Below are 19,563 nucleotides of genomic sequence, written 5' to 3'. Positions count from 1 at the left end.
AAGCAGTCCCTTTCTCCACTTCCCCATGGGTTATCTTAGTGTTCACACTGAGTCAGTGCAGTCAGTCCCCTGGACTAGGGAGACCAGGCTGAGCTGGACGCCTCCACACCATGCTTGGTGTTTCTTTCCTGCTGAAAAAGGTGCTGCATCTTTGCTTACCAAACCTCAAAAGCAGTAAAACGGTGGTCTTCTTTAAAGTGTCATACAACAACCCCCACCCCCACCTCCAAACACACACACACACACAGAAGAGCATAATTTAAAATGAGCAAAAAAAATGTTTAAATGCCGATTTTCCGAACAACTCGAGCTGCAATCGATTGAAAAGTATCAGTGGGAAGAAACAAAACACAACGTCTAAAAGAAGACCACGAGGGAGAAAACTCAAAACAAAAAAAAAAGGTCGAATTACAAAAAGCTCGGAGCCTTTGAGTTTTGAACTGAAAGAGAAGTAAAGACGCCTCCGGGAAGAGTTGCTGCCTTACCTTCTCACTGTGTGTGTGTGGGGCTAATGCAGTGTGCAGGGTCCAGCAGCAGCAGCAGCAGTCTCCCTCACTCTCTCTCTCTCTCTCCCACACACAGCTGATCCTGTACCTCACAGTGCGGCTGCTGTTGCACACTAAGAGCACAGCTCTGCACTTTTATAATGGGAAAGCTGGGGAGTGTCACCTGGTGCCAGGGCACATGACAGTAAAACGGGAGGAGTGATCAGTGGGAGGTCCTTGGCACCCCCCCCCCCCCAAAGCAGGCATGGGCTGCACATGCAAATGCCACTCGCCCAGTCCTGGGCACGGGTCCAGACTTACAGGTTAGACACAAGGGAGCAAGTGAGTCATCGCTCCATGGATAGATGCCAAGCGCAAGATTTTGCAACTTTTAAATCCAGCCCCGAGTAAATAAAATTCGGGAAAATTTCACCCCCCCCCCCCCCCCCCCCCTCCGCCAACAAAAAAAATCTCAAAATAACCCCATTACCCAAATTAGAAACAATCCAGCAATGCCATTGAGAGACTTGTAAATATAGAGAGTCCAGGCTGCTACTATCGGCATCTCACTTATGTACTGCACCTCGGGTACAGGTCTACACACACGAGTTCAGAGAGAGTGAGACAGAACACGAATGAACATTGAGAGCACATCGGGAGAGAGAGAGAGAAAAACACAGGGCAGAGAGAGAGAGAGAGAGAGAAAAACACAGGGCAGAGAGAGAGAGAACGTAGAGGACAGGCAGACACACACAGCAGACAGGACAAAAGTCAAATTGGGGGAACTGGTCTGTTGGTATCTGGAGCGATTGACATGACAACTTCATTGCAGTGTTAATGCAAACCTATTTGTGACACTAAGAGAGATTTTTATTATTATTGAAGGCTGGTTTATTCCTGTGAACTAACTCATACCGGTAAACCCCCCACACGAAGGGGGAGACCAGGAACAAAATGGTAACAGCATGAATTTTGGTACCTCAAGCAGTTAAAACGCTCAATTAATCTGCCCGATGGCTGTTCAGTGACTTGCAACAGCTGTTACACATTCACTACTCTCTGACACAATTATTTACTTTCAAGTGCTGCAGCTTCTCATTCAACACCTTTGGTTTTCACCTGCATTTGCCTGGATATTTGCCCCTGCAGCCAGGTCTCAACAACTCAAGTGGGTCATCAGCAAGAAGAGTTTACACAAGAAATGAGAAAACCGGTGGTCTGAATTAGTAGCATCTTCCCTTACTTGTATTTCAGCAAAAATAATGATGGTTCAAATCCCCATATAAACCAATGGGCAAGCAGGTTGCTTATTTTTTCCCTACTAAATCTGAAGTGAAATATACTAGTTGTTTTAACACAATCATATTTAGCAGGTGGGTCAATATACCCAGAGGGGACAGATTTAAGGTAATTGGCTGAACAAAATTGGTAGTTGGCAGCAGGGTGGCACACTGGTCAGCACTGCTGCCTCACAGCGCTGGGGGACGTGTGGACATTCTCCCAGTGTCTGCACAGGTTCCCTCCGGGTGCTCTGGTTTCCTCCTACAGTCCAAAAATGTGCAGGTTAGGTGGTTGGCCATGATAAATTACCCCTTTGTATCAAAAGGTTAGATGGGGTTACAGAGATAGGGAAAGGGATTGGACCTAGGTAGGGTGTTCTTTAGGAGGGTCAGTGCAGATATGATGGGCCAAATGGCCTCCTTCTGCACTGAAAAGGGAAGATTTAGGAGAATAATTTTAGGGAAAGCAGCATGCTACAACGATCTGGAATGCACTGCCTGAAAAAAAGTGGTAGAATCAGATTCAGTGGTAACGTTTAACAGGGAGTTGGATATCTAGGCACCAGCACAAAAGGCTGAATGACCGCCTCCGAGAATATTCTATAATGCCCTCCAAGAAGACAGGAAGGGAGATAAACTTCAAGCATTTCCAACACTGTCACAATTAAAACACTTCCTACCACCAAGTTCAAATGAATGATGCAAAAGAGTAGCGAGAGGAAATGGGAACCAGAGGAAGCAAAGGAGAGGAGAAAGAGAGGAGAGAGAGCAAGTTGCATATGCAGTTAGAGAACAAAAGTAGGAAGGGGTGTTTTAGGGAGATGGTTCATGCCAGGGGAAAAGACAACATGCTGATGGGAGCCAGTATGATAACTTGGATTAGCTACTTTGTAAAAGTCTCTGTTCATTTAGCGTTATTATTTATACTATCAAGGAGGAGGAATAAGTGGACCAACAAGCTTTGCCACACAAAGTACAACCAGTAAAGAGGAAGGACCACATTTCTGCAGATGATTCAAGAGAAAAACAAAATCATTCCTCTACTTCACTAAGTAATCCTCCAATACTTCTCATACACACAACCAGCTCCCAGAAAAATACAAAACACAAGTTATAGTTTCCTCATTCAATTTGATTGTTATAGTGATGTAGAACATTCAAGCTGAGATTGAAAAAAATTGCTTGCTGCATTTGGTGCTGCGTGCAGACAGAACTATCAACTTGGTAGCAGTCCAGTTGGTTGTGGAGTACTTTGGGGTAATATGGCCTTTGTGAAAAGGACTATATAAGCAGTTTGTCTTGGGTGCTAACCATGGCTCAGTGGCAGCAATTTCACCTCTTAAATCAGAAGGTTACTAGTTCAGTGTCTAAAAAGGACAATAGGCAACATGGCACAATGCAGTAATGGGGCAGTGTTGGATCTGCGGCCTATTTGCTCTCTCAGGTGGATGCGAAGATCCCACGGTACTATTGTATAGACATTGGTGCCAAGGTGTATCTGAAGTAAAAGTCAGCGTGATCGTATTAAATGGTAGAAAAGGCAGAAATAGCCTACCTCTCCTATTTCTAATGTTTTTTATTTTGTCAGAGTTGGAAGATTGCAGTCAGTCTGATAGAGCTATCTTTTGGACAAAAATGTTAATTTTAATTCCCTTTGTCTGTTCACAAGAGGGAACAAAAATCCCAGAGTCATCAATAGCAAGTAGGGGAATTTTCCCGTTCATCTTGGGAAGCATTCCTTCTTCAACCAAATCAACTAGGGAATTACTCCCAAGTGAAACACCAGACAGTGTTTCCTCAACAAGATGAATTAATTTAAAAAAGCAGAGCCCGAATCACTAGCTTAAAAAGTTAATTAAATCAAACTAAAAGATCCCGTTGGCAACGGCAGAACCAGAAGATCCAGCCGCAAGCAAATAGCGGGCCACCGCACTCGAAAAATTCGACCCTTAGTGATTGCTTATTCCATAACATGTGCACAGACCTTGGAAATTAAATATTTTCATTTATATAGCACCTTCCACGAAGGTCCAGAGAACCTTACAGCCAATGAAGGATTTTTGTTGTAATGCAGGAAATGTAGCCAGTAATTTGTACAAAGCAAGATCCCACAAGCAGTATCGAGCTAAACTGACCAGATAATCTTGATTTTGGTCAGGACAGCAGACAGAACTCCCCAGCTCTTTGAATAGCACAAAATCTTCTGCATCCGCCGAAGAGCAGACAAGGCTCCATCCGCCGGAGAGCAGAGAGGGCTGCAGTTCAGTGCCTCATTTGCAGAGTCCATCTTCAAGAGTGCAGTATTTCTTCAGTATTGCATAGGAGCGTCAGCCTGGATTGTGCACCGTGTCTGGGTGAGATTTAAACTGTTGTCCTTGGAATGAGAGAACATTTCTTCAATCCAATTCACAGAACATCAAAGCGGATTATAGCCCAGGAACAACCCATTTGTTTTTTAAATTCATTTACAGGAGTTGGGAGTTGTTGGCTAGGCCAGCATTTGTTGCCCATCCCTAGTCGGCCTTCAGAGAAAATGTGGTGGTGGGTTGCCTTCTTGAGCCGCTGCAGTCCTGGAGGTGTAGGTACACCCACACTGCTGTTAGGAAGTTCCTCGATTTTCACGACAGTAACTTGGATCTATTTCCAAGTTGGGGTGGTGAGTGACACCCAGGTAGTGGGTTTCCCAGGTATCTGTCCCCTTTGTCCTTCCTGATGGCAGTGGTTGTGGAAGTTACTACTATGCATCTTATAGATGGTACACAGTCTCCACTGTTCATCAGTGGTGGAGAAATTGAATATTTGTGGAAGGAGGAGCAATCAAGCGACTGCTTTGTCCTGGATGGTATTGAGCTTCTTTTGTTGGAGGTGCACTCATCCAGACAAGTGGAGAGTATTCCATTACACACCTGACTTGTAGATGGTGGACAGGCTTTGTGGGGGTCAGGTGGTGAGTTACTTGCCATAAGATTCCGAGCCATTGACCTGCTCTGGTAGCCACAGTATTAACGTGGCTAGCCCAGTTCAGTTTTTGATCAATGGTAACCCCCAGGATGTTGATCGTGGGGGATTCAGTGATGCTAATGCCATGGGACGATGGTTAGATCCTCTCTTGTAGGAGATGGTCATTGCCAGGCATTTGTGTGGCACAAATGCTGCTTGCCACATGTCAGCCCAAGCCTGGATATTGTCCAGGTCTTGCTGCGAACTGCTTAATATCAGAGTAGTCGCAGATGGTGTTGAACATTGTGCAGTCATCTGCATACATCTCACTTCTGACCTTATGATGGAAGGGAAGTCATTGATGAAGCAGCTGAGATGGTTGGGCCTCGGACTCTACTAAGGAACCCCTGCAGTGATGTCCTAGAGCAGAGATGATTTCACAAAACAGCTGATTCCAAACATGGATGTAGTAGTAGACATTCCATTTGGAATGCCACACGGCTGGGTGATCAGATAGAGTTTGCAGGAGAAAGCTGTGAAAAAGGAAGGGCTCTGAAAACATGCCACATCTACTTAGGTGTTCAGGGAGCAATTCTCCTCCTCAAATCCCAGTGAGGAGCAGTTTGTGCTTCAGTAAGACATCCTCACTGGAATCAGCTACCTGCTGCAGCCACAACAACAGCCTCCAGGAAGAGCACAAGGACCACATTGCCTGCGGCTACCAAGGTGGCTGTGGTCACAAAACCTATGGGTCAGGTTCCTTCCAGGCTGGAGTTGAGATATTTACAACACCCACCATTGCGTAGGGGAGCTCAGAAACACCCTTCATTCAAGGAAGTGGATCACATTTCATTGTCTCATGCCAGAGGATAAGTTACTTTGCAGATTCCCCCACAGTGCAAGCAGCCATAGACTGCAGTAATGTCACTCTGAGCGTGGCTGTACTCAACCAAAATGAATTCTACCCCTCAATGTCCAGCTGGTCAACCATGCATTCAACATTCAGTATCCCGAGTTGTCATGATGCCTTCATTCTGCTGTGCCATCTGCATTTAAGCCACCATGGCAACTGCTGGTCAGTAAGGGTCATCCACATGGCAGTGCACAGGTGGGCAGCATGCATAGTTAAAGTCACGCCGTCACATAAAACAGTGTGTTAAACAACATTGCCGCTGCCTGCACTGCTCTGTAGGATCCCTGCAGGCCAGAGTAGGTGTCAATGTGATCCAATCTATGTTGCAAAATCTCACTATCAAGAGAACACAGCTAATTGACAGCAGATGGAGAAAAACGGATTGGTGATCTAGACAGCCCTTTTATTGGTGGGTTGCCACTGCAATACCAGTAAACACTATGGCAATTCCCCATTCTTAGAACCAAGGAAATAGCAAGTGCATTGAAGGACAAATGCCGTTATTCCGAGAGAACAGCAGGTTCTTGGCGCCAGTGACCAGCACCTAGCAATTCTAATCATTTGTTGGAGGACAAATAGGTGTAATATTAGGACAGCCGGCAAACTCCTCAATATGGATATCCATAACCAGGTCTACAGCAGTCGGAGCCCACAAAAGAAGCCTTATTCTGCAGTCTGCCACATTGCAGTGCTTATCTGGGTCCTCTGCAGCATAACGGTCTTCTAGTTGGCACTCCCTTTTGTTGGATCGATACTGTCCTGGCTGCAGGTCATTAATACCTGATGTCTCACCCAAAGTGCAAATTCCACCTCCAAGCCACCCCTTAAATTACAGAGGGGCTGTATCGGAGCTGGTGGCTGCATGAGAGGTTGAATGTGCCCTTCAAAAACGGGTCTTCTTTGTTTTTCACTATTGCCTGGGCAAACTGTAGTTCTTATAAGGAAGAAAGGCACGAACCACACTGCAGTGAAAAAGAAGGAGCATACTTAACAAGCTGCAGCTTCCAAATCAGAAATTGAGAGATGAGATCGGAGTGAGATGTGAAAAGGCTGAGGATACGTCACTTTATCATGAGCCCTACCGGTGACCATAGCCTCAATAATGACTGTCCTAATGGTAATGAGCACTGTCTACCTCCATGGGTATTAGAAAATGCAGTCACATCTGCCCCACACCAGTTAACACCTGCTGTCTAGAGAGGGAGAGGGAGAGACGGAGACATGCAATCTGTTTGGAATACTTGGCAGTGCATGCAAGGTTTGCAGTTATGCCAACTAATGTGTGGAGATGAGGTGAAACAATGAATTGTGAATGACAGATTGTTGGTAAGCGAGCGATCTGGTGCATTGAGCAGTAGCTACTTATGGTGCAGTTGGTGGCCATCTGTAACCATTGTCTTCAGGCCTCCCGGTCCCTTGGAGGCAAGATGACATCTCTCTTGTCCTGTACCTTCTTGACCAAGGCCTCCAGTGCAGTGTTGGAACATCCTGGAGCCCACTATTTCCCATTGTGGCATTGCATCTTTTTCCAGGTCAGACTGAGCTCTCGGTCACCACTGGTCATAATCTTGAGGTACCAAATTTAAAACAGACTTGAGGAAAAACTACTACTCCCGAAGGGCTCTGAATCTGTGGAATTTGCTACCCCATAGTGCAGTGGATGCAGGGACAGTAAATAAATTTGAGGAGTTAAGACAGATTTTTTTTATTGGTAAACGGTTGAAGGATTATGGAGAACAGACAGGACAATGGAGTTGAGGCCAGGATGGGGCTAGCCATGATCACACTGAGGGTGTTAGGCTCGGGGGCTAAATTGCTCCTCCTGCTCTTAGGTCACGTGTTCTGGGGAGGAGATGCTCTGGCTGATTTTGCAATCCAGCTCTTGGTCTGTAACATTGTAGGTAGCAGATGAGGAACAGCCATGATAGATTGGTAGAGCAGACTCGATGGGTTGAATGGTCTAATTCTGCTTTTATATCTTATGAATTTATGAACCACTGCACATCACCCCTTTAAGATGAGGTGCAGGACAGAACCTCTGGGCCTCCAACGGAGACGTCCAGCCACTCTAACTGAGCATGGTTGTAGCATCCAAACAGTGCTATTAGCAGGCAGCACTAATTATATCACAAGCAATTGGAATGGGTTAACCCTGCATTGCAATCCCCACGCTCATTTTGGGGGTTCTCTAATTTAGCCTGTATTAAACTCTTGTGCGGGCCCATGTCTCCAGAAACGCACTACAATACAGTGACAGAAGTACCCACCACAAAATGACGTAATGATTGGACATCGAAGCCAGTGCCAGCCATGACAAAAAGACAGGAGAGGAGAGGTGAAGGACACACACAACCATCAAGCAAACCACGTGTTGAAATGAAATCAAGCAGAAATGGATTGAGGATCAGGCGAGAAGCTGCGCAGGCCAAGATCCCAGTGGCAGTGAGGACCACCACTAAACATGGACCATCTCGGACAGTCTGTAACCACTCTATTGGGAAGGCAAGTGATGTTTTGTGGCACCGTACATTCAGCTCCGTAAAATTTGAACAATAGCCAGCTCTGGGTGTAATTTAACATCTACCTTTTGGAGCAGATTTCCCACGATCATTCCAGCTGCATTGCTGTGGCAAAACGTTTTGTGGTTCTGAAGAACTGAAACAGTGGTTTCCCCCAGACTGGTATTGAAAGGGAATAAAATTTAGATTGTGTATCTGGCAGGGGCCACTCCTTCTCCTGTGCACCGTGAACAGCTGCATGTTGATCCATCTTAGAAAATGCAGGAGATCGACCCAGCAACGAGAAAAGGAACATCAAAGTGAGAACGGACCATCACTCCTTTGCGCAATGCATCACCTAGGGCACTGCACCAGGGCAATGCAGCGCCGCACAATTACCTGCTCAAGCTATTTAAACGCATGGCCACTGCAAAAAAACACTATCCAAGTGAACAGATAAAACTGCACATTCACAATGAGAAAAGATCTTCCAAAACAAAAAATTCCAGTGTCGACCTCCCGGGTTTGTAGGGAATCTGCATCACAGAATCGATTCTGGAACAAAATTAACAAAGAAAACACAGAGAAGCTAGAGACTCATGAGTAACATAAGTATACAAAATAACTTGTGGGACATGGAGAAAGAACAAACTGGAATTGGCACTTCACAACACAAAGCCCTATTCGGCTCATTTGCCCTGGTTGTAAGCCATCTTGCAGCCATGTTGTAACGTAGGAAATTGCACGAAACACTTTATGCACAGCAAGATACAAGATCAAAATCTATTTAAGTGATACTTGGGATTTAAGTATTAGCCAGAACACGAGGAGGATTCCTCAGTACTTCCAACAGTGCCACCAATATTTCACAGAGCAGGCAGGGCTTTGGGTTACTCTCGGATCTGAAAGACAACATTTCTGACAGTGCAGATCTCCCTCAGTAATGCACTGAGCAACAACGTAGATTTTACAATCAACTCTCTGGAATGGGACCTGAATCCATTAACTTTTGACTAACAATTGAACCAATGTTACTAACTGCAGAACCTAGCAACTGTAGGGCCTAGCCCTGAGCTTTGCAAGTGTAAAGAGTCTATTCACTCCCCTGTCCCAGGGAGGATGCAGAACATTGAAAAAGCTGAGAAAAATCTCGAGAGCTAAGAAAATTACATTTAAATATATGGATGATAGCCTTGTGCCAAATATTTTTCTACATTAAATCATTTGATACAGCAAGTTAGCAGAGTATTAGTACACAACAATTACTGAGCCGCTGTTGCCACGTTTTGAGCTGAAACCTGGGTAATTTGACTTCACATTTGCAGTTCAACAAGCAGAATCAAATGTTATAATGTCTCTTGGAACTCCTGCACCAATTTGAACCTGCTCGTCAGTCCATGGTGGCTAGAAGACCTGAACTCACGGACGATATTACACTTACGATGTTGCAGTAATCTTGATTGGGACTGTGGTCTGCAGGTCTGGAGAGAGTGTGGGGTGTTGGAACATAGGATGTGCTTGTTCAGTGCAGCACAAGATAGAATGAACACGGTGGCCAGCAGGTAGAGGCATTCAAATAGCCTCCAAAAAGACTCTCGCGATGCCCCCTTCACCTGTGCCCAATGAATGTAATATAGGCAACACACAAACCTCATACTGCCTGCTCAGTTCCATGATAGCAGTGTACATACAGCCCAGTGCTGAACACACTGAGTGGCTACACGTTCAGCAGGGCTCCCAAGTTTGTTCAAAGCTGGTACTAATTAAGGAGGGGTGCACTTTGGCTGCAGCACTTTCAACTGACTGGGAGCAGGAATAATGGTGCAGCTGATAGAACGGAGAACGCTGACTCCTCGGGAGGTCCGAGTGCAGAGGGTTGAAAGGAGGAGAGAGGTGACATATCTGCAGGAGGCCCTGCAAGACAGACAGAGAAGCTGATGTGAGCAGATCGCCATGGGGGTCAATGCTAGAAATCTGACGGAGAACCGGGGCACAGTCCAGAAAATGTTGTTCAATGATCCCACATGAGGTCACGCTCAGTAAAGATGCCAACTCCCATCTGCCACACCACCAACCTCATATGGCCCAATGCAGCAGCATCCCCATCACTCACCCTGCAATCTCCAGTAATTAGGGCTCATGACTAACCTTCAAATGCACCATCCCACTCATGTAATCATCAGATGTGCAAGCCTCACACCCACATCTCAGTTTTCCACAAATATCAACTACGACAGGCACATCACCCAAACACATTGCAACACACTGACACTTACTTCCCTCTCTTTAGCAAGCAAATAATAAAAAGCTGCAGCAAACAGACAGTAGGCAGATACCGCTTTACTTGACAATCCCAATGTAGTTGATGGTAGAGATAATTGGAGTGGATGTCACGGAGGCCATGCGAGCAATGTCATGGAAACATCTAGGATGATTATGTTCTTGGTTTACTCAACACCTTAAAAACTTTCGTTTTAGGCTGTTTGCTGCAGGGTGTGTTTTAGTTTCGTTTTCAGAGCTGGGTAGCTGCAGTCACAGCCAGAAGGGGTATTAGAGTCTCTCTGTAATCTAAAGACTGTAAATCGGTGATTTAAAACTAGTAACTGCTCGCAGTAGGGACTAACCTGATGTGCTTCTGTTTAAAAGGTTTTTTTCTTTTGTTTTCTGGATGTTGTTTGGGAAGTTATTAAGGATTACTTAGTGTTGTGTTTTTTGGGGGTTGTATTTGAATTAATGGTTGCTAAGATGTTCACTGTATGTTTTAAAAAGGTTAACTTGAGTTCATAGAATAAACATTGTTTTGCTTTTTAAAAAAAACTTTTCCATTTCTGCTGTACCACACCTGTAGAGTGGGCCGTGTGCTCCCCATACCATCTATTAAAAGTTCTGGGTCAGGTGAACTCCATGATACACTTTGGGGTTCTCTAAACCCTGGCCCATAACAAATTGGGGGCTCATCCGGGATAAATGTCTATCTATTGGATCGTCTTAGTGAACTTGACAGTGGAGGAGTGAGTATATTGTGGTTGCTTTTCAGGTGTGGTATATTAGTTTAAGTAGGGAGTGTATTGTGAACAATGGCTCTTTCAGAGGCTCGGTTTTGGGGGTGGAGATGGTCACACGCAGTGTGACAGAGACTAAAAGCAGACTGTTAGATTTGACAAAAACATTGCAGTTAACATTACCTGACAAAATGCTAAAAGATGAGGTAATTATGGCGGTGGCTAAGCATTTAAAGTTGCCTGTACAGTTTGACTTATTGGAAATGGTAAAAATTCAGTTACAGATTAAACAAATGGAGCACCCGGAAGAAACCCACGCAGACACGGGGAGAACGTGCCGACTCCTCACAGACAGTGACCCAAGCCGGGAATCATATCTGGGACCTTGGAGCTGTGAAGAAACTGTGCTAACCACTGTGCTACCGTGCTGTGGTAGGCAGCACGATGGTTAGCACTGCTGCCTCACAGCGCCGAGGTCCCAGGCTCAATCCCGGCTCTGGGTCACTGTCCGTGTGGAGTTTGCACATTCTCCCAGTGTTTGCGTGGGTCTCACCCTCACAACCCAAAGATGTGCAGGCTAGGTGGGCTAATTTGTCCCTCAATTGGAAAAAATGAATTGGGTACTCAAAGCTGCAGACGGTGCAGCCATGCATATCTTGCTTTCTCCCCAATCCCCTCTACCTCACCACAACACCACCCCCCTTCAGATACTGCCACCTGGCCAGTCAGTGTCCCCAGAGATTGAAGGTGCAGGAGGAGCAGCCAGCAGCTCACACTATCCCCACACACGAGGCAGAATCTACAATGGTGAGTTACCCCACAGGTCCAGTGAGGCAGCATACAGGAAAAGGCTGGAGAGCCATGCAAACAGCAAAGTTTAGGATGTATTGATCGGCACAGTTGCCACGGTGTCTTTTGAACAAGGAGCAGGAAGGAGGCCAGCTCCCACTTTTACACAGGACTTCACACAAGAGTTTGGAGTCCATCATTCTGCTGTGGAAGTGACGGCCAACTCCACAAGGACACCCACTGACCCTAATGATATGCTGTGCCTGATGCCTCAGCTTCCAGTGTAGCACAAAGGGGCCATGCAGTGTCCAAATGCTGCAATGGAAGTCAAGAGATCATTGTTGCCATTCAAGCCCAGTTTGGTTGCTTGTAGGCTCAGCCATAATGGTTTTAGTTTTACATAGGGTACGATAGTATAAGATATAACAGGCTATTCAAACCAATCAATTCATGTCTGTTTCGCTGTTCCACTCAAGCCTCCTCCCATCCTTCTTTCATCCAAATCTATTGGAATAACCCTCTAATCTCTTCTGCCTCGTATACATGTCTAGCTTCTCTTTAAATACATCTATGCTAGTTGCTTCAGCCAACCCCAGTATGTGCTACAAGCTGCACATGCTCACTCTTCGAGTAGAAACGTTTCCTCTGAATTCCCCACTAGATTCTTGGTGACAATTTATGTTGAGAGCATCCAAGTTTGCTCTCCCTGCAAGTGGGGACATTCCCTCTGCATCCACTCAAATCAACATCCATCACTTTGAAGAGCCATTAGGTCAGTCACCCCACACCCTTCCTTTCCTTAACCCCAAGGGTGGGCTGCAAGTCCACCTGCAGTCGAAACTCAGCAAATTCACCAGCCCTTCCACAGCCACAGTGGGTGCCGACAGCAAGAAGCAGCAGCCTTGGAGACACGAACAAGCCAAGTCCTGAAGTGTACTTACAGGAGTATTGGATGGGAATTGGATAAAGCTGGTACAGAATGGTTGTTCCCTCATTTCAGGATTGAGAACGAGGGTTGCAGCAATGGGTCTGTAATATGGGGGTGGGAAACCTTGAACAACAGGCGCAAGATAAACAGTGTGATTGCTGCCATGATAGCGAACATTCACCTGTTGTTCTGGGTGCAAGTACATACCAACAGCACGTTGAGTGGTACCCCTTGTGGTTTTTGCCTTGCACCAAGGAAAGTCTATCCCTGCTTCGGGAAGTGATGAGAAATAGAATATCACCTTTTCTTTCTCAACTGGCTTCCGTAGCACCAATCGTTTGGAGCCAAATTATGCTTGCTGACCAAAGGTTGTACAGTGAGCAGATTATAGGGGAATAGGTGTTTGATCCCATCATGACGACTCCTTTAATCACTTCATTGATTATTGGGCGTAGGCCGAAAAGGCCATAATTGGTTTACTACTTTTTTCTTTAAAAACAATGAACACCTGGACAATTTCCCCATGTCAAAACCCTTTAGTACTCCAGCCGCATGGTACGAAGTTTTTGGTTCTGTCAAGGGTATAGTGCGAATGTTTTTAATCACATGGACATGACCAAATTGGCATGACCAAATTGGCGGGACACTGGTGTATCTGTGGGGTCTTTGGGAGGAGGAAAGAGTAACATTATCCAGTCCACATTTACAGCTAACTGCACTTGCCAATACTCAACCATGGAGGGATTCAGCACTTATCATCATCATTGTCTGGTTATCCATCACCACTCTTGACTGGACAACGATACAAGAACTTTGTACTGGGCTCTTCTACTTATGCCATAATTGCAAATTTGCTGTAGGTAGATTGAGGAAGAGAGGGTCAAAAAGATTATTTCCTTGCACGATTCTTCATCCGACAGAGGTTCAATCAACAGCTATGTCCATAGAATATAATCCCTACAGTGCAGGAGGAGGCCATTTGGACCATCGAGTCTGCACCAAACCTCCAAAAGAGCACCCTACCTCGTCCCACTCCCCGGCCTTAACACCAGTAACCTCAATCCCATCTAACCTGCAATCTTTGGATTGTGGGAGGAAACCGGAGCACCGGGAAGAAACCACACAGACAATCACTCAAGACTAGAATTAAACCCAGATCCCTGGCGCTGTGAGGTAGCAGTGCTAACCACTGTGCTACCATGTCCTTCAGGTCTGCCAGCTTAATGCTAGTGTCTCAGAGCCACGCTTAACAACAGATAATCAAATTTCTTACAGTACCTCATGACACCTTCCCCCACCCACTGCTGAGTACATTGGGTGTCCCTGCTTCCCTCAAAGCTTCCAAGGGATGTTCAACATAGTACGGTACCGATACCGATTCATCAGCTTGGGTAAAAACAGCACATGGTGCTTAGGAAGTTTGACTTTAGAATGAATGTTGAACACTGAAAAGGACAACTACTTTCATGGCCAGATTCTCATACCACAGGTACATGAATGTCTTATAGTGATCGGTTAGTTCATCGATGAGGACTTGTATCACAGCTCCATTGTTATTGACTGCTGTTTTGAGGAACCAGTTACTTTTGTCCATCTTCTAAAAAAGGGCAAATTAGTTCTAGCCTGGGAGATTCAGAGACAATTGAACCCAAGAATGCATTCCACAAATGTTTCTGTTTGTAAAAGAGATAACTTGACCGTCCAGCCGAGCACAGCAAAGTGCTATGATATCTTTCTCTACCGTGGGAATGCAGGAATTGCTAGATGAGAAAGAAATGTTCATACAATCCTGGTAGCTTCATAAGACAAGCGGGAAGTTGTTGACTAACTACAGGAAGACAAGAAATGGAGCCAAAGTAGGGTATCCAGAAGCCACATGGCCCCTCAAGCCTGCTCCACCAGTTAATTAGATTGTGAAAGATTTGGAAAACTATACTTTAGTTAGCTATTTCATATCTCTATTGTTTCTTTCAGTAATGTCCATTTAATTGGTCTCAAGTTCAATATAGTAGTTTCATACTTCTATCATAATGATCATTCTTTCCTCAAGAGGATGCCTTACGAGTAATTAATCTTGGGTGCGTTGCGCCCAAACGGAGAGCGATGCAGCTGGTTAGAGGCCTACCACAGGCTTCCCAACAGCCAGTACGCCTCACAAGATCTATCCAGTTCCCACGGCTCGCAGGATGTCACAATCAGGATCCTGCCCTCTAATGGGCAGGACCAAAGCCTTGCACGCCCAAGTAGGTTTAAAACCCGCTTAGGCATGCTGACCCGGGATCTATCGATATCCCGGCAACTACAGGCCTCCCCAGGGGGCATCATTCAGTACCAATCCACACAAATGTGGACTAGGCATAACAGCACCCGTGTCGTCTCCGGGCCATTATAGACCCCTAGGTGGTCAGGGATAGGGCAGGATGGTGCCCTTCCCTTGAATACAGGCACCTTAGGACTAACAGGCTGGCACCCCGGTGGCATCACAAAGCTGACTTGAGCACTGCCAGGGTGCCAGTACAGCATCACAGTGGGTATGAAGACACCTCCTGAGGTTTTTGGGGGGGGGGGGGTTCAGGAAGGAGGAAAACGAGAAGACATGAAAAGGGGGGCCTTCAGCGACCGCATAGCAGGGGATGGGGTTATGCCCATGTATGTGGGGGTGGGGGCTTCCCGCAAGCCCACTTAGAGATCAGGGCACCCTTTCAGAATGGCAGCCTGATCTTGGACGAGGCGGTCTGGCCAGCCTGTTCAGCTCCCCAATCATTAAAATAATTCTAAGTGTGGGTTTGACCGGGGACAAACTCCCCACGACTCAAAAGAAATGACTAACTATGGCTAGATAGCGGTGGGGAACTCACCGACCAAGCCGGGGTGAAACTCCCAGCCAAACCCCCCACAAATGACAGGAATGGTTCATGTTAGATAACGCCCGTTGGTTTATTACACAAGCAAAAAAAAAAACCAAAATTAAAATAGCTTCTCTGATTGGTCCTGGTTATTTCTGATCTTCACCCATACAGATTCTACTACTTTCCACTTCCTCACCACCATCCTAATAGCATTGTTTATTATATGGGCTACCCACCCCAATTTTATCTGCCTTTTCCAAACATCAAGTCCTTGGAATATTTTATTCCCAATTTTTCTCTTTTTTAAAAAATTTCCAATTAAGGGGCAATTTAGCGTGGCCAATCAACCTACCATTCACATCCTTGGGTTGTAGGGGAGACCCACGCAGACATGGGGAGAATGTGCAAACTCCACACGGACAGCGACCTGGTGCCGGGATCGAACCCGGGTCCCCAGCACTGTGAGGCAGTGGTGCTAACTACTGTACTGTCAGATTTTCTTCCCCATCTTGACGGTCATTCAACCATATCTAGAATAGTCATTAAATCAAACGCCCCATTTGTGCCATGAATTCATCTATCTCGCAAGAACAAGTCATGACATTTTTGTCCCTTCCGGTCACACTAGTCCTTTCCCAGCTCTGTGGCTAGCAAAATGAAACGGGTGCATCCAATACTTCACAGCTTGAAGGACACTGGCCTCCAAGCTGTTCCTTGGTGCACTGATGCATCAACATGACTTATTTTGGAACAGTCCCTCTAGAGGTGTTCCTACTTCACCCCACGAGAATGTTCCCACCCACTGTTATCAGAATTTAAGATTACTCCCCATAAAAAGGAGTGAACCTTTAGCTCAGTGGCACACCCTATGAGACAGAGGGGAGGGCTCCAAGCCCCTCTCCATATAACCCTGATGAGTAAGAGATAGAGTACTGGCACACGATACTGGATTGATGCCCAGTAGAAGTAAATGTGTCTGACGAGTGTAGGTGGCCCCTCTACAACAACAATGTTGATGAGCAAAGGGCAGATTTAACATCCTACCTTGCAAAGGTACTCCAAAAGGTCAAACACTGTGCAGAAGGTATTGGGAAGCCACCAATTATTCCTCTCTTGCAAGTGGATCAAGCATCTCACAAGTGGGACTGGAGTTGGAACCTACTGAAGGGCAGAACTCTGTACAGAGAGACTCACTGAACCTCCTCTTCCAATAGGAGGGAATAAAAATACCCTACCCTACGCATTTGTAAGCAGCCTTCTATTTTAGCCCGTCCCAAAATAAGACCTCCACCACCAACTCTGCAGGTCTAGGGAAGTGAGAGAATAGGGAGGGTGCCATTTGGATCAAATTGGGGAAAGAGTACGATAAAGCACAACAAAATTATTCTGCTTACATAGACAAACACAGCAGCCATTTTGTGCACACTGAGAATTAAGTGATCTTTTAATCTTAGAGATGCCCAAGACAGAGGGAGCTTTATCCAAAAACGCAGCGTTCTTCAGACCGTGCTAGACTTCTCAAAATATTGAACAGAACCGGCAGAAAAGGAGATCAGTTTAACAGCTGAACAGATGAGCGTTTCATAAAAAGTGCAGACAGGGTTATTCTGGGTGGAGTCTGCACATTTTAAATGGAATAATCAGTACTTCCACCGCGCCTTCCAAAGAGAGCCACATTCCATGTATGCACATCATTCTAACACTTCAAGAATCAAATCAAGAGGTTTGGCATCTCTCGGGTTAGATTTTCAACAGACCAAGTAACCATCACCCAATATACTGCAAGGCAAGAAAACAATTATTGAATATTTATCATTTACACAGAGAGGCAAAGCATCTGCTTCAGTAACAGCCATGACTTACTCGTTCAATGCCAAACCCTATCTGGAGAAATCCACTCCAAGTCAAAAAGATAACTTCACAGCTCATAATGGGTTCAATAAGTAGCCCCAGCTATGGCCCCAAGAAAGATTAAAATAATCCCATTTGTCTGATGATCCTGGAATTTCTTGGGGTGCAAACAGTCCCATTTTTAGCTTTTCCCACCTGCTTGGGGAGGGTAGGATCATAAGGACATGCCTGGATTTCTCCCCAGCTTCCATTGAACATAAAATAAATTGGAGAAGGCCATTCGGCTCATCAAGCCTGCTCCGCAATTCAACAAGGTCCTGGCCTTAACTCCACCTCCTCCCACCCCCACAAACACCAGCCCTAGACTCCCTCGTGTAGCCATCTACAAAGGGAAACATGGCCACTTAGAAGGAAAGTATGGCCACTTGCAAAGAATCATGGGAAATATGGCCAATGCAGGATCCAGATGAACTCAGAGCTTAAGTGTACATTTGCCACTAGATAACCAGACACTATTGAAACCCCCTGTCGATTTTCATTCTAATGGCCCATTTCCCCAGAACAAAAGACTTGTACTCGGGTACCAGATATAGACTCATCGGCGCCACTCCCTTCGCCCAGGAAGCCCAAACAGCCAAGGTCAATGACCGCTCAGGACACGCCCAGCCATCAAGGCACCCGCCCCTTTATTGGCTAAAATCGAAGGCAGTAATCGAAGCCTGCCGAATTATTGGGTCCAAAGCTAGGGACCGCCCAAAAGAGCGCAAAACCCCCGGTCTCTTTTGGGCCCAGTGCACTGGCACTCTCTTGGCCCAGCCTATGCCGGATACCAATTGCAGCACCACGACCAGAAGCAAGTTCAAGACCAACGATCACTACCAGACGGATGAGCCCAGCAGAAACAAAGTCACTTCTCCAGACCTAGCCACGCAAGATCAGAACAAAGGCCTTGTTCCTCTGCATAAAGCCGGGTGCCTGAAGTAAAGTACAGGTTGTTGTAGTGTGAGGTATATTTTAGCTCATAGTGTTTTATGTTGCATATCAAAGTAATTCTTGTGTGTAAATAAACTATCATTGAACTTGAACTAACTAACTGGTTTATGGGTCTTTGATCAATATCCGGTTCAACCTTGTGGTGGTATAATTTGAAAGCTGGCGACTCTGAAAGCAATATCCTCATTAATAACGGTCATATCAGTATCCAGTTGAAAAGAGCAACATTATTGGCATCTGCGGTGCCAATTGGCAACACTCGTCAATGAAAAATCTGCCTAACTCAAACCTTAGTGCCATAGAGTAGAACTATAGAATTCCTATAGTGCAAAAGGAGGCTATTTGGCCCATCAGGTCTGCATCGGCCCACTGAAAAGAACATCCTACTCAAGCCCACTCCCCCGCCCCACCTCCAGAACCTAACTTGTACAACCTTTTATACAAAAAGGTGCAATTTATCATGGCCAATCCACCTAACCGGCATATCTTTGGACTTTGGGAGAAGATTGGAGCACCCGGAGGAAACCCACGCAGACACGGGGTGAAGATAAAAATTCCATAGTCATTCAAGGTCGGAATTGAACCCGGGTCCCTGGTTTTGAGGCAGCAGCGCTAACCACTGTGCCACCGCCTTGAATATATTCAATGACCCAGCCTCCATGGGGAGGGGCACACAATTCCAATCATCAACACTCAAGAGGACCCTTTCTCCTCAAATCAGTCCTAATTGGGAGACCTCTTACTTCGAGACAGTGCCCCCAGTTCCAGATTCCCAGGGGGGGGGAAAACACACCATCAACAATTACCCCGTCAAGCCCACTCAGAATTTTCAACTGCACACCATCGGGGCCTTTAGCTGCCTCGCCCACCAAGCTCTGAAATACCTTCTCTTCACCTCTCTACTCCTTCCTCCTTTGGGAGCACGGCAGCATATTGGTTAGCACTGTTGATTCACAGCTCTAGGGTCCCAGGTTTGATTCCCGCTTGGGTCACTGTCTGAGCGGAGTTTGCACGTTCTCCCAGTGTCTGCGTGGG

General features: G+C 45.9%; 1 protein-coding gene across 3 annotated transcripts in view; it reads right to left on the bottom strand.

The window, feature by feature from the left end:
* slc20a2 (solute carrier family 20 member 2) overlaps nucleotides 1–19,563 on the bottom strand; it is a 103,162-nt gene that overhangs the window by 49,145 nt on the left and 34,454 nt on the right. Inside the window, exon 1 of one of the 3 annotated variants that reach the window (XM_038804510.1) lies at nucleotides 486–568. The exons of the other annotated variants lie outside the window; for them this stretch is intronic. The gene's annotated coding sequence lies outside the window, so the exon portion shown is untranslated. Of the gene's footprint in view, nucleotides 1–485; nucleotides 569–19,563 lie in introns of those variants that run through there. 3 annotated transcript variants of the gene reach the window in all.

This window comes from Scyliorhinus canicula, chromosome 8 (genome assembly GCF_902713615.1).
Source record: "Scyliorhinus canicula chromosome 8, sScyCan1.1, whole genome shotgun sequence".
Lineage (NCBI taxonomy): Eukaryota > Metazoa > Chordata > Chondrichthyes > Carcharhiniformes > Scyliorhinidae > Scyliorhinus > Scyliorhinus canicula.
This window is presented reverse-complemented; position numbering and strand designations above follow the sequence as displayed.